Here is a 14,831-nt window from a genome sequence, read left to right on the forward strand (position 1 = left end):
CTGTAATCCCAGCTACTTGGGAGGTTGAGGCAGGAGAATTGCTTGAACCTGGGAAGCAAAGGTTGCAGTGAGGCGAGATCATGCCACTGCACTCCAGACTGGGCAACAGAGCAAGACTCCATCTCAAAAAGAAAAAAAAAAAAGAACTTTAGAAATATACAAGTAACTCATTTTAAAACCATTGAGATATGAAATATAAAATCTCTATTTTATGTGAAATCTTCATTTTAAAGATGAAGACACCAAAGTATAGTGAGGTTGAGTAACTTGACCCTAGAAAAATAAGATCCTTGTCCCTAGAAAATAAGATCTCAAATATAAATTTGAGATTATATATAGTTATGTGTAATTACTTGTAGTTACACATAGTTTTGTATTTTCCTATTTTTTCTCATATGACCATTTTCTTACGTTATTAATTTTTTTTTGTAATATAGTTTCTAGTGATAGTATTATATTTTAGCTATTGGATGTATTTTAATTTGTTAACTCTCACTATTATTGGATATTTGGGTTTTTTCCAACTTTTTGATGCTATAAAATAATGTAATAAACATTTGTATTCATAAGAGTAGTATCTGGTACAAAGCGAGTCCTTGATAATTTGTTAAATAAATTAATGAATGAATCTCTGATTATTTTATTAGAATAAATTCTTATAAGTTGAATTACTGCATCAAAAGCTATGAACTCTTGATGATTATTGCTAGATTACACTTCAGACAGATATATGAATTTACTGTCTCAACATAGTAGTGTAAGAGTATATATCTGTTTTTACTGATCAGATTAACATAGCAGAATGTGTTTATTTATGTCCTATAAGAAGACTGTTTAAAACCATTTAAAAAAAATCTCTGGCAGTAAAAAGGAGAAAACAACTGTTGTAATTTCCAAAGAATTGAACATAGTCTCATACTTCTTATCTAAAAAGAGAGGAATACTGAGTATCTTGAATGTATGACTTGGGCATTATAATCCCCAGGTATCTAATTTATATTTTAACTGACTTGGGAACTTCATGTACATAGCTGTTTTTGTGCATATACAGTTAAATGGATTAGAGCTCTTTCACTTTTCTCTTCCTAAAGTAATAGATTTTTAGTGTTCAGAAATTTTGGAAGGGATGGCTGATTATAGAGAGTATTAGTGTATATACATACTATAGTTTTCAATTTATAAGTGCATTGTGTTCCAAATCTGTTTGCAAGTGTGATATAGTAGTTAGGTTTCTAGCCTAGTTCACATAACTTATTTTTTTGTACTGAACTATAACAATAATAGTTTTAACAGTAAAGCCTTTTTTGAGCTTCAGATTTGAATATATATATAAGCAAATGTTACTGCTTTATTGCCCTTTTTAAATCCCGGCTTTGTCTCTACCTTCCCTGGGAACTAGCCCAATTTAAATCTTATTTCCTAATGGAGCTTGTGATGGGGACTAGGATGTGTGAAATTATTTATGGCTAGGTACTGGAGGAAGGTAAGAAAGGAATTTCATGTTACTTTTGGGATTTGAGGTATGCTTTTGAAGGGTATGGCAGAAGATGATGTCCTGTATAAATCAACAGACTTTTCCTTGAAATATGATTTTAAGTGCAGTTAAGTTTTTGAGGGTTGGCCTGAGAATTTAACCTTCAAAAAGGAAACCCTTTTTGACAGTAGAAAGTAGGTGATGTTTATTGGGATAGAGGATGGATGGGTTAAGAGTAAGGATTAAGAGTCAAGCAGATATACCGCGTACTAGCTCCGTGATCCTGAACATGTTATTTACAATTTTCAAGCCTTAGTTTTCTTATCTGTAAAAGGAACTGGCAGTTATTTCTGGATCTTGGAGTTATTGTGCAGATTAAATAAATTAATGAATATAAAGCTCTTATTAGAGTCAACGAATGTGTATGTTAGGTACGGCAAACAGAATAATTTTACTTAAGAATTGCCCTAGAACATTTTATCATTAATGTACTTTTTTTTAGGAGAACTTAGGGTATTAGTTAAAATGGTTAAAAATTTAAGTGTGTTGTAGTGATTTTGATGTAATATGTTTGTTAAAATTCTTATTTTTAAGTACTTTAGGGTCAGAAAAGTTGTTTATGCATGCATAAAACATGCTTACAGCTGGTTAGTGAGATTATCCTCTTCTGTAGAATCCCAGAAGTCTAACAGCCTTTCTTCATTTTGTCTGTTTTTGTCCCCTTCAGTCTAAGCTGGCAGCATTTCTGCTAAGTTGGGAGATTAGATCTATGAGTCCAAAACCTATTTCTTTGTCAAATTGTCTATCCTTGATGTTCTTTTGAAAACACACTTTCTCATTTTTTTGTGATATGGATAGGTTGATATTTTCCAAATCTTCAACTTTTGGTACCTGTTTGCTTAACAGTTCTTTTTAAAATATCTATCCTTGGCCAAGCGCAGTGGCTCACGCCTGTAATCCCAGCACTTTGGGAGGCTGAGGTGGGCCGATCACCTGAGGTCAGGAGTTTGAGACCAGCCTGGCCAACGTGGTGAAACCCCATCTCTACTAAAAATACAAAAATTAGCTGGGCTAGGTGGTGGGTGCCTGTAATCCTAGCTACTCAGGAGGCTGAGGCAAGAGAATCATTTGAACCTGGGAGGTGGAGGTTGCAGCGAACCGAGATCGCCCCATTGGACTTCAGCCTGGACAACAAGAGCAAAACTCCGTCTCAAAAAAAAACAAACAAACCAAAAAGCCCACCTCTGTCCTCTCACATTTTAATGTAAGCAGAAGAAACCAGACTTTACTTTGAACACATAGTTCAGAAGTCTCAGTTAAATATCCAACTTCATCACAAGCTCTACCTTCCACAAAATACTAGAACACAATTCAGCCAATTTGTTTTCCTTTTTTTAACCCAGATCACCTTTTCTCCAGTGTCCAATAGTATGTTCCTGATTTCTACCAGGTACGTCACCAGAAGGATCTTTAATGTCCATATTTCTGCCAACAGCCTCTCTGCAAGGCAATCTAGGCTTTTTCCAACATGTACATTGAAACTCTTCCAGCCTCTACCATTATGCAGTTCCAAAGCCACTTCTGCGTTTTTAGATATTTGTTACAGCAGCACCCCACTTCCCAGTACCCAAATCTGTCTTTGTCTACTAGGACTGCCATAACAAAATACCACAGACTAGGTGACTTAGATTGTCCATACCTTTAATGATTTTCTTTCTTTGCATTTTACTGGTTATTGAGAGAAATATGAAGTCTCCAACTGTAATTAGAATGATCTTTTAAAATTCTGTTTTCTATTAGTAAGTTTTTTTTTTGTTTTTTTTTTTTGAGACGGAATCTCTCTGTCAGCCAGGCTGGAGTGCAGTGGTGCCATCTCAGCTCACTGCAACCTCTGCCTCCCTGGTTCAAGCGATTCTCCTGCCTTAGCCTCCTGAGTAGCTGGGATTATAGGTGTGCACCATCACGCCAGGATAATTTTTGTATTTTTAGTAGAGACATGGGGTTTCACCATGTCAGTCAGGCTGATGTTGAACTCCTGACCTCATGATCCGCTGCCTCAGTCTCCCAAAGTGCTGGGAGCTACCACACCCAGCCTTTATTGGTGTATTTTAAAGCTTTATTCTTGGGTGCATACAAGTTTAGAATTTTTATGCCTTCTAGGTAAATTGGTACCTTTATCATTATGTAATGTGCTTTTTTAATCCATATTTATATCTTTTGTTCTGCAATGTTCACATATCTATTCCACTTTTCTTATGATCACTCTTTATATTGTATATCTTTTACCTTCATTTTGATTTTAACATATTTCTTTTTTATATTTAAATGGATTTTTTGTTGTTTTGTAATAAGCATTCATTAAAAATTTAGCTGAATTCTTTTTACTTTTGTTAGGGTTCCCTGTGTCTCTTCCTTTCATGCTGTACCACAGACAAACCATTATTCATATATTTTCTCTCATTGGAGGTTCCTTTTTATAGGGGAAACTAAATAATCTGAAATATAAGGAAAGGATATTATTAAGTTCAAGAAAGGGTATGTTTTTATTCCTTATCTGGCTTGTTCTTGTACGGGTGAAAGCAATACTCTTTGCAGCTTTCTGCAATCTAGGAAGAAGTGGAATTTTACATTATCATTTGCTTTCTTTACAGGTTTACCTTAGTAATTTGTTTATTGAGTGTCTATCCACAGGACTAATTAAAACTATACCATACTCCTTCCATTTTAAACCTATTCATTCAGTCTCAAATTATCTTTTTGCATTACCTCTCACATCTGTCCCTTCCTTTCTCTTACCAGCAGTGCTTTGTTTTTACTGTTTGCTTTGGTTTTAATTTCCTCTTTATTTTTTTTAATTTCAGAAGGTGGAAGCTTATGTCATTGACTTGAGCATTTTTAATGCATGTTTTAGTGCCTCTTTCTGACTAGTCTCTTGTTTTCTCCATCCAATCCATCCTGGTGCCTGATTTTTTGAAAAGACTGGTTTACAGTTTGTCCCTTTTGCTTTAAAATTTATTTTTTATTGTCACAACCCACTCTTCAGTAGCCTCTATTGTAATACCCACCCGTATTCCCACCACCCATTATGAAAAAATAAAGTCCAAGCTGTCCTAGTATTTGTAGTTCTCCATAGACTGTACTTTAACCTTCCTTTCAGTCTTATTTTTTTATTTCCATTGATGGCTCCCAATACCTGTGTTCTCCTCCCTTAGTATTCATATTCATGCTAATTCCCCCTTTTTGGAATACCTTTTTTTTCCTCCCTTTAGCCTAAATTCTGTTTTTAAGGTGCAGTTAAAGCTGCTGCTTTATGCAAGTCTCTTGTAAGTTATATTATTTGCAGACTTTCCCCCCATTCTGTGAGTTACCTTTTCACTTTCTTGATGATGTCATTTGCAGTATAGGATTTTAATTTTGATGAATTCCAGTTTTCTATTTTTGTTTGTTTGTTTTATGGTTGCTTGGGCTTTTGATGTTATATCTAAGAAGGCCGTGACTAACCCAAGGTCACAATAGCTTATTCTATGCTTTCTTCTAAGAGTCATACAGTTTTTAGTTCTTGCTTGTAAGTCTTGGATTTTTTTTTCTTTTTTTGCGTTAATTATTGTGTATGATATGAGGAAGACGTCTAATTCCAGTCTTTTGAATGTGGATACCCAGTTGTCACTGCACCACTTATGGAAAAGACTATTCTTTCTTTATTGAATTGTTTTGGTTCCCTTGTTGAAAATCAATTAAAAACCAGGGTTTATTTCTGGACTCTCAGTTCTATTCCATTGCTCTGTATGTTTATTCTTATGATAGTATCATACTATTTTGATTATTACAGCTTTGTGTAATATGTTTTAAAATAGGGAAGTATGAGTTCTCCAACTTTGGTTTTCTTTTTCAGGATTGCTTTGGCTACTCTTGGTGCTTGAATTTCCATGTGAATTTTTAGGATCAATGTGTTAATTTCTGTTAAAAAAAAAAAAAGGCAGCTGGGATTTCGATAGGGATCTTGTTGGATCTGTAGATCAATTTGGGGAATGCTGCCTTCTTAACAACATGAAGTCTTTAGATGCATGCATATGGAATGTCTTTTCATTTAAGTCTTCTTTAATTTCTTTCAACAGTGTTTTTAGTTTTCAGAGTATAAATCTTATAGTTAAAAATTATTTATAAGCATTTATTCTTGGTGATACTATTATAAATGGAATTGTTTTCTTTCTTTTTCTTTCTTTCTTTATTTATTGCAGGTGGATAGAAATAAAATACAATTTTTTGGGATAAGAGCAGCTAAAATAGGCCGGGCATGGTGACTCACACTTCTAATCCCAGCACTTTGGGAGGCCGAGGTGGGTAGATCACTTGAGTTCAGGAGTTTGAGATCAGCCTGGCCCACATGGTGAAATCCTGTTTCTACTTAAAAAAAAAAAATAATAAGCCGGGTGTGGTGGTACGCACCTGTAGTCCCAGCTACTCAGGAGCCGAGGTCACACTACTGCACTCTAGCCTGGGCAAAAAAAAAAAAAAACAAACAAAAACAAAAACAAAACAAAAAACAGCTAAAATCTATGCCTTTAACAAAAATCTCTAATAGGTACCATTTTATTTATTATAGTCCTCATGTTGTACATTAGATCTCTAGACTTCTTCATCCTGTGTATCTGCTATTTTGTATCTTTTGAACTACATCTCTTCAAAGGATGAAATTGGGTAATGTGGTGCCTCTAGCTTTGGTCTTTTTGTGTAGGATTACCTTGGCTATTCGGGCTCTTTTTTGGTTCCATGTGAATTTTAAAATAGTTTGTTTTTTTTTTTTCTAATTCTGTGAAGAATGTCATTGGTAGTTTGATAGGAACAGCACTGAATCTGTAATTGCTTTGGGCAGTGTGGCCATTTTGATGATACTTCTATCCATGATCATGGAATGTTTTTCCATTTGTATCATCTCTGATTTCTTTGAGCAGTATTTTGTAATTCTTGTAGAGAGCTTTCACCTCCCTAGTTAGCTGTATTCCTAGATATTTTATTCTTTATTGTGGCTATTGCAAATGGGTTGCATTCTTGATTTGGCTCTCAGCTTGGGTATTTGACTTCCAGGGATAGTTTGACTTCCTCTTTTCCTATTTGGATGCTCTTTATTTCCTTCTCTTGTCTGATTGCTCTGGCTTGGACTTCCAGTACTATGTTGAATAGGAGTGGTGAGAAAGAGCATCCTTGTTTTGTTCTGCCTTTCAAGGGGAATGCTTTCAGCTTTTGCCCCTTCAGTATGATGTTGGCTGTGGGTTTGTCATAGATGGCTCTTACTATTTTGAAGTAGGTTCCTTCAGTGCCTAGTTTGTTGAGATATATACCACGCTTTATCCACTCATCAGTTGATGGGCACTTAGGTTGATTCCATATCTTTGTAGTTGTAAATTGTGCTGCAGTAAACAAGTGCAGGTTTCTTTTTGGTATTATGACTTCTTTTCTTTTGGGTAGATACACAGTAGTGGAATTGCTGGATTGAATGGTTGATCTGCTTCTAGTTCTTTGAGAAATCCTTGTACTATTTTTCATAGAGGTTGTGCCAATTTACATTTCCACCAACAGGGTATAAACATTCCCTTTTCACTGAATCCTTGCCAACATCTATTGTTTTTTGACTTTTATTTTCCCATATAAAAAGGGGTTTATTTAGATGTTAGAATCATGTAGTGATTGAAAAAGATTGGATATGAACCCATCCAAGCCCAGGGCTGAGCTACGGAACAGCCCCTGCTGACATCTGCGAGGATTTAACTTGCAACAGGGAGTGGTCACCTGCTCGCTGGCCATTGTACTTCAAAACGTTTTTCCAACGAAGGTTGTGACTGCAGTTTTCAGATGTGCTCTGGCCTCCAAGGACCTGGGTGGTGGGGGCGGGGGGAGAATGTGCATTGGAGGTGGAGGGTGGGGGAAGGGGTGAGGTGGGGGTGAGGGTGGGGGCAGGGGTGAGGTGGGGGAAGGAGAGTGTCCTCTGTATAAAAAGTGCTGTCCTGGGAGCTTCCTGACTGACGCCTTGGGGCATCTGAGCGATTCCCCGGGAGGGCAGCTCGGCCTTCCTCAGGCTACCACTGCAGCCGCCGATGGACATTCTCACCAGCAATCAACCAAAAAACATCAGAGTCTCTGTGAACTTGACTGTGATGATAAGAAACACGTGTTTTCTAATCTAAGACTTGTGTGCAGAACACAGAAAATTGCAGTTAAGGACACCTTACAAAGTTGAACAACAGTATTTTCCAAAAATATTTTTACATCACTTTAAATAGTTTACAGAAATCTACAAAAATCATATTTACCAGGACACATCTGTTAAATAAAAGCATTGTTTCATGTTGGTGTACATACATACAGGGCTATGTATAATGGACTCCTGTGTCCCCTGCCTGCAACCACAAAACCATCACACACACGCACGGATATACGCAGATATGCCCCTTTCCACAAATGCACGGAAACCTTGACGCGAACCCACAACTTGAGGGCTTAGACCTTCACTACTAAGCTGCCGCTACTGTCCTCTGTGTGCAGAGGTGTGGCTGCCAAGGTGTCCTAGTCCTGGTCGTCCCTATCGACGACCCTTTGTCGATACCTCAGGTCTAAAATGCTTTTCTCCGAGCCTGAGTTCCTCCAGTCGGGCAAATTCAGCCCTGTCTGTGCCCTCCTGCTTGGCCAGTGCTCGCTGTCCTTCGCCAGCAAGTGTGGGCTTCCCTGAAGGCTGAGAAGGACGGACCCTGCAGAGGCAGCCCCAAGTTGGGGCTGAAGAGGCCAGTCAGCCTGCCCCTCCCGGGAGGCACCCTATCCAAAGTGGAAGACCTGAGTGGACAGCAGCAGGGAGAAACCCGCAAGGGGCCGGCTGGGCAGGCCCTGGGCGGGGCCCTTGGACCCCTTGTTTCTCTCGCTACCGGCGCCCCGGCTCCATGCCGCATCTCTATCTTCCGAGCGCACGGGATAGGCAGCCGACTCTGGTGGTGGTGGGTAAAGTCGCTCCAGGGCAGGGCGTGGTCGGCCTGGGCTCCAGCGTCCCTCTCAGCTTCCGGAGCGTCCCTCTCAGCTTCCGGGCTGGGGGTCTGGAAGCCCCGGCTCCCGCAGCCCGTGTGAAGGGTACGCCCAGTGCCTCCTGCCTCGGTGTCCGCTCTGGCACAGCTGGCCAGCTGACCAAAAGCACTTTTGGCAGCAGGCTCAGCCCCTCGTGAGCTCTGAGCTTTGTGAATGTAAACATTTCTCCTGCTAGCTGAGAGCCCCTTGGCGGAGACACTGCCACTGGAGCTCCTGGGCGGTGCCCGACCCCCTCGCGTCGGAGCAGAGGGGAGCCCCTTCCCGCCCTGGCTGAATCGGCCGGCTGCTCTCTGTGTTCCAGCACTCTCTGCATCTTGCGGCCCTTCGGCCGGCTGTGGGACCCCTGGCCCTCTGGCTCTGCGTACACAGCCAGGTGGTAAGGTCAGCTCCTTCCTGCACAGCAACTCTGGCCAGACTGGGACCCCTGTCCTGAGAGAAGCAGGGCCCTCTGCCCGAACTTCTGAGCTGTTCACCGACTCCTTGGCCTTTTCTGCCAAAAACTTCCCAATTTCCAGTTCGATGCCATCTTTACTGTCCACTAAACTGCTGTCATCAGGGAGCCGGGGCTGGGAGCTGGGCCCTGGCACTCCCTGGGGAATGGAGTCCCTTCAGAGGCGGAGGCAGAGGCGAGTCTCCTGACTTGGGAGGCCGGGGCTGCATCCTGCCTCCGGGCGCCCTTCTGCGTTGTCCTCTCTTCGGTGCTGTCAAAGATACTGGGCGATTTCTTCCCGGCGTCCTCGCCGCTGTCTCTCTTGGACTTGGAGAGGCAGGTCGCAAGCACTGGCAGGCTTCTCTTTTCCAGTGTTTCCGGAGCCCGCCCAGCTGCTCCAGGAAGTGCGTCTGGGCGGTGCTGAACCTGACCTTCCTACACCCAGCCCTGGGCTCCCTGCTCCTCTTCTTGAGCTTTCTTTTTTAAGGACCTGCACCTTTCTTTTTAAGGACTTGGACCTTAAGTCCTTGATGGCCGTGTTCAGGTCCTCGTCATGGTCCGGGGAGCTGCCCTTGTCTTCGGAGCTTTCCTTCTTGTCTAGGCGCCCTGGCCCTGTGACATGCGAGTGTCACCTGGCCCCCTGGCTGCGCCCTCCCCTCCTGGGGCCTCGCTGTGTTTGCCCTGGACGGGCAGATCCTGCCCCTCACGGCCGGGCTCGGCTCTCCCCTGGCTGTGGTTAGCATCCTGGCCACCATCTTTCACCGCCTCCCGCGTTTTCCACCGTCTTTCACAACTTCACGGCATGGCCGCCGCCTCTACATTTCCTTTTGCAGTCCAGCGGCAGGTTCAGTGTTTTAGAGGGGGCTTAGGGCCACTGGTCTGCCTGTTGTGGCCAGGCGGCGAAAGTGGGCCCGGGGCAGCCTGGGGAGAGCTGTCACCTCTGGCCAGCAAACTGCTCGACTGTGCCTTGAGGGTCAAAGATGTCCGGATTTCCTGCTCGTCGCTGTCCACGGAGCAACTGTCGCCATCACAGCGGGAAGGCATGTTCGGGTAGTAGAAAAGTGGGGCTTGCGGACAGGGACATGTCGCTGCCTTCCACAGGGTGGGCAGGATCGTCTTGGAAATGTCCAAGATTGCTTCCGCGCGCATCAGTTCAGAGGACGTGCCTGCCCGGCCTGAGGACGATTCTACAAACTCGCTCCTGGAAGCCGGACTCGCTGGAGGCGGAGCTTTGGTTTCATTCGGGAGCGTGCGGGGAATGATCAGTGTCCAGGCCCCCTGGGCCAGGGTCCGTGGCCTTGGTGGCTACTGGCTGCTTCTTGCTGGGTGTTTTCCTGTGGGTCTCGCGCAAGGCACTTTTTGTAGCGCTGCTTGTGCTGTGTGTGGGAGGGTCAGGCGCCCTCTCTCCCCGTAGCTGGGCGCTCTGGGGCAGGTCCCCGTTGGCCTCCTTGCGTGTTTTCTGCAGCTGGTACAGCTCTCACCTCTGGCCAGCAAGCTGCCCGACTGTACCTTGGGGTCAAAAACATCTGGATTTCCTGCTCGATGCTGCCGTCGCTGTTCACGGAGCTACTGTCGCCATCAGAGCGGGAAGGCACGTTCGGGGAGTAGAAGAGTGGGCTTGTGGAAAGGGACCTGTCGCTGCCTTCCACGGGGTGGGCAGGATCGTCTTGGAAATGTCCAAGATTGCTTCCGCGCGCATCACTTCAGTGGACGTGCCTGCCCGGCCTGAGGACGGTTCTACAAACTCGCTCCTGGAAGCTGGGCTCGCTGGAGGCGGAGCTTTGGTTTCTTTCCGCAGCTTAGGGAGACTGGTCAGCATCTAGGCCCCCTGGGGGCCTTGGTGGCCACTGGCTGCTTCTTGCTGGGTGTTTTCCTGTGGGTCTTGCCCAAGGCACTTTTTGTGGCGCTGCTTGTGCTGTGTGCGGGAGTCAGGCTCCCTCTCCTCCCGGAGCTGCGCCCTCTGGGGCACGTCCCCATTGGCCTCCTTGCGTGTTTTCTGCAGCTGGTACACCTGGACGGCCTCCTCAATGCGGTCGTTGCTGCTGGAATTGGACGCCTCGCGCGCCTGCGCTGCGCTCGTGACTCGCTTTCCCCTCCTCACGGCGCCTGCGCTCCTCTTGACCCCATTTTTATCCTGTGCTGCTTCTGAAGTGTGGCAGGGGCTGCTGGCTTCGTGCTGCCCTAGTTCTCTTGCGTGGTTATGACCTTCGACTTAAGGCTTCTGGACTGCATGTTCCTCTTTGCTAATTGGGGAGGTTTGCGGAAGGCGAACTCCTTATGGGCGCCCATCAGACCCTACCAACGCGCCACCTTTGCGGCGGCTCTTGGTGGGATTTCGAGAGTGACTTGGCGGAATTTTTGTTTGAATCTGGTTTTTCATCCATTGACCCATCATATTTTGGGGTCTTATGCTCTCTCTTATTCAGAAACTGTTCTATTTCCGCCCTAATGCTCTGCTCGAAGGAGTTGCTACTGCACACGCTGACGGGGAGGCGGAGCCCTGGTCCTCGCTGGATCCCACTTGGCTGCCAGGGCCACCATCTGAGCCATCTACAAGTTTTGGGGGACACAGAGCAGTCGGGGCACTGCCATGAGCTGGTTCCGGCTTACATCTACTGCCCCCAACTGAGCCCCTAGAAGGCTGGGCTGCGCCTGGCTGGGCCCCGCCGGACCCCGCCTGTGCAGCTCCACTCTTTGCCTTCAGGTATTCCTGAATGGCCTCCTCAATGTCCCGGTCCACGGAATCGTCACTGTGTGAATCTAGCATCAACGAACCAAAGTCTGCAGTTTCTTCCTCCCCCATGGGGTCAAAGTCAGCAACAAGACCACAGGGAGCCAACGCGGGCTACTTGTGCCAACCTGGTGTCATGGCATCCCTCTGCTCTGTGGCCCCTCTGCACAGCGCACTCATCGCTCGTGCCCGGAGCAGCCCCGTCGCGCTGCAGCGTGCTGATGAGCATCTGCACCGGGGCGCTCACCCACGCGCTCTCCACGCCCTCGTCAGCCTCCGAGAAGCACCTGGGGAACCTAAAGCTAGCTCCCTGGCTGGCCAAAGCACTCCCATTTGGACTGCAGAACAACCACTGGAGGAACGTTCATGAGAAACATTCTAGCAGACCGGCAGGGACGCGCAGAGGGACGACGCTTTATTTCTCTGCCGGCTTCACATCCTCAAAAGGTTGGCAAGCAGTACCCATGGGATAAAGTCTGCAAATGCTTCTTTGCAGGTTAAAAAGAACGATGACCATAAACCCAGGATCAGCATGACGTCACGCATAGATTCACTCTTGACCTGACCAACAAGCTCTTGAAATTCTCTGTGTTCAGGATGACTGTGATGAAACTGCAGCCAGTGTCCCCAAACGCCCCAGGAATCAGGTCTTCATCACTCCGAGGCATCCTCTTTCTGCTTTTTAAATGGACTTTTGACTTGGCCCGGCCCCTCACAGTTAGCAGTCCCGACCCATGCTGCGCCAGCATCCCACTTCCGGGGGAGGGGGGCGGGCCGGGGGCGGGCCCGACGCTGCGAGGCCGGACCCTTTACTTAGTTTCATTTTTGTTGCATTTGCTTTTGGTGATATCCCCTATTTTAGATTCCACTTACAAATGAGGTCATGCATTTATGCATTTCTTTCTATGTCTGCTTATTTCACTTAGCATAATGGCCTCCAAGTCTACCTCCGCCCTTGCGAGGGGAGGCGGGGCGGGGGGCGGCCCCTGTGCCCCCTCTCCGCGCACCACTGTTGCCACCTCGCGCCACTTTTTGACTTTTTAATAATGCTCATTCTGACTGTGATAAGGTGGTATCTCATTATGGGTTTAATTGGTATTTCCCTTGTGATTGGTGATGTTGAGCATTTTTCATGTTTAGTGGCCATTTCTGTATCTTCTTTTGAAAAATGTCCGTTTGCTCAGGCACGGTGGTTCATGCCTATAATCCCAGCACTTTGGGAATCCAAGGCGGGTGGATCACCTGAGGTCAGGGGCTCTAGACCAGCCTGGCCAACATGGTGAAACCCCATGTGTACTAAAAATATAAAAATTAGCTGGGCATGGTGGCATGTGCCTGTAGTCCCAGCTACTTGCGAGGCTGAGGCTGGAGAATCGCATGAACTCAGGAGGAGGAGGTTGCAGTAAACCGAGATCGGGCCATTGCACTCCAGCCTGGACAATAGTGAAACTCTGTAGCCAAAAAAAAAAAAAAAAAAAATCCGTTTATCTAGTTTGTCCACTTTTTTTTTTTTTTTTAATATAAAGACGAGGTTTCACCATATTGCTCAGGCTGGTCTTGAACTCCCAACCTCAGGTGATCCGCCCACCTTGGCCTCCAAAGTGCTTGGATTACAGGCATGAGCCACCACACCCGGCCTAGTTTGTCCACTTTTTAACGGGATTATTTGTTTACTTCTTGCTGATTTTCTTTAGTTTCTTGTAGATTCTGGATGTCAGTCCTTTGTTGGATGTATAGTTTGTAAATATTTTCTCCCATCTGTGGATTGTCTGTTTACTCTGTTGATTATTTCTTTTGCTATGTAGAAGCTTTTTAGTTTAAGTCCATTTACTTAGTTTTGTTTTTGTTGCATTTGTTTTTAGTGACATCCCCCCTTTTTTTTAGATTCCACATATAAATGAGATCATGCCATAATTTTCTATGTCTGCTTATTTTAGTTAGCATAATGGCCTCCATGTCCATCTATGTTGTCACAAGTGACAGGATAACCTTTCTTTTTATCGCTGAATAATATTCCATTGTTTATATATACCACATTTTCTTTATCCACTTGTCTGTTGACAGATACATAGGTTGTTTCCATATTACTTAGCTGTATATAGAAATATAGTTGGTTTTTGTATGTTGATTTTGTACTCTGAAAACTTGGTGAATTAATTTATTAGCTTCAATAGTTTCTTAGTGAATCCCTTAAGATTTTCTATATATAAAATAATGTAATTTGCAAATAGAGGTAGTTTTACTTCTTCCCTTAAAATCTGGATGCCTTTTACTTCTTTTTCTTGACTAATTACTTTGGCTAAAATCTTCAACAATGTTGAATAGAATAATGAGAAGGGTATTGTTGTCTTTTCCTGGATCTTAGCAGGAGAGCATCCAGTTTTTCACCATAAAGTAGATGTTAACTGTGGGGTTTTTGTAGATGCCTTTTATCAGCTGAAAATTTTTTTATTTCTAGAGTGTTGAGTGTTTTGTTATGAAAAGGTGTTGGATTTTGTCAAATGATTTTTCTGCTTCTGTTGATATAATAATGTAGTTTTTGTTCTTTACTGAGATAGTGTAGTATCTTAGTTGATTTTTAGATGTTAAACCAACTTTGCATTTCTGGAATAAGTTCCATTTGATCACAATGTATAATCCTTTTGATATGTTGCTAGATTTGGTTTGCTAATTTGTTTTGAGGATTTCTATGCATGTATTTATAAGAGATTTTGGTCTTTAGTTTTTTTCCTTGTGATGTCTTTATCTGATTTTAGTATCAAGATAATACTGGCCTTTCACAGAATGGACTGGGAAGTGTTCTCTCTTCTTCTGTTTTGATGGAGCAGTTTGTGAAGAACAGATGTTAATTTTTCTTTAAATATTTGGTAGAATTCATCAGTGATGCCATCTGGGCCTGAAATTTTCTCTGTGGGAAGTTTCAAAATTACTAATTCAGTCTTTTTACTTGTCTTAGGTTTATTCAGTTTGTTAGTTTCTTTTTGAGTCAGTTTTTATAATTTATATTTTTCTAGGAATTTGCCCATTTCAACTAAGTTATCTAATTTGTTGGCAAATAATTGTTCATGGCATTGCCATTATAATCTTTTTTATTTCTGTAAGGTTGGTGGCAATTTTTTTATTTCATT

At 43.7% G+C, this 14,831-nt stretch overlaps 1 protein-coding gene and 1 pseudogene across 2 annotated transcripts in view; one reads left to right on the top strand and one right to left on the bottom strand.

Moving 5' to 3' along the window:
- Positions 1-14,831, top strand: part of RB1 (RB transcriptional corepressor 1) — a 160,941-nt gene that overhangs the window by 4,369 nt on the left and 141,741 nt on the right. The gene's annotated exons all lie outside the window — the stretch shown is intronic.
- On the bottom strand, positions 7,451-12,080 carry LOC105725924 (protein phosphatase 1 regulatory subunit 26-like; annotated as a pseudogene).

The sequence above is a fragment of the Aotus nancymaae genome, unplaced genomic scaffold, assembly GCF_030222135.1.
Source record: "Aotus nancymaae isolate 86718 unplaced genomic scaffold, 86718_ANA_hifiasm-v0.15.2.pri h1tg000009l, whole genome shotgun sequence".
Classification (NCBI taxonomy): Eukaryota; Metazoa; Chordata; class Mammalia; order Primates; family Aotidae; genus Aotus; species Aotus nancymaae.